The 891-nt window shown below is 45.3% G+C and overlaps 1 non-coding gene across 1 annotated transcript; it reads right to left on the reverse strand.

The window, feature by feature from the left end:
- Nucleotides 1-306: 306 nt before the first annotated feature.
- Nucleotides 307-379, reverse strand: TRNAM-CAU (transfer RNA methionine (anticodon CAU)). Its single transcript has one exon. It is a non-coding gene; the product is annotated as a tRNA-Met (tRNA).
- Between the last annotated feature and the right edge of the window lie 512 nt (nt 380-891).

Raw genomic sequence — 891 nt, forward strand, 5'->3', positions numbered from 1 at the left:
CTCCAGCCTGGGCGACAGAGTGAGACTCCATCTCAAAAAAAAAAAAAAAAAATTAGCTGGGCATGGTGGTGGGCGCCTGTAATCCCAGCTACTCAGGAGGCTAAGGCACGAGAATTACTTGAACCTGGGAGGTGGAGATTGCAGTGAGCCGAGATCGCACCATTGCACTCCAGCCTGGGTGATAAGAGCGAAACTCTGTCTCAATAAATAAATAAATAAATAAATAAATAAATAAATGATTCTGTCTCAAAAATATATAGAATACAGACAAACTCTTCATCTTTCACCAGCTTAATAAGGTGACCTTGCCTCCTCTGAGGCTCGAACTCAGGGCCTTCAGATTATGAGACTGATGCGCTGCCTACTGCGTTAAGGAGGCATCTGGAAGATGTTTTGCTTCCTATAATATACAGTTCTATAGGTTTTGGCAAACATAATTGTGTAATCACCATGCAATCAAAAAATAGAATAATTATTTTATTCCCCAAAGCTTTTAAGAGCTCAGCCATAGCTAAATATATCTTCCTTTTGGGATCTGGTCCAAGTGCCATTCACTTCCCTTCATTATATCATCCAGCCTTTCCTAGGAAGCTCTTGGCTCTCAAACTGATGGGAATAAGGAGGCCACTGTGTTCACAGTGTAAGGGAGAAGGGTGGGTGCAGCAGATAAAGTCATCCACCCATACTCTAAAAATACTCTCAACCTAGGGGGACCCAGGGAGAAGGGGGAAAAGGCTGAGGGGAGCACTGGAGTCACTCCTGGGCTTGTAGGAGAGCCAAAGCGACTCTTCTGCTTCCTTGGTCCAGCCACCCTACCCTGTCTCAGCCTCCACACACACTCTTCTTTCTTTCTTTCCCTCCCTCCCTCCCTCCCTTCCTTCCTTCCTTCCT

This window comes from Rhinopithecus bieti, unplaced genomic scaffold (assembly GCF_001698545.2).
Source record: "Rhinopithecus bieti isolate Rb0 unplaced genomic scaffold, ASM169854v2 scaffold_33457, whole genome shotgun sequence".
NCBI classification, from domain to species: domain Eukaryota; kingdom Metazoa; phylum Chordata; class Mammalia; order Primates; family Cercopithecidae; genus Rhinopithecus; species Rhinopithecus bieti.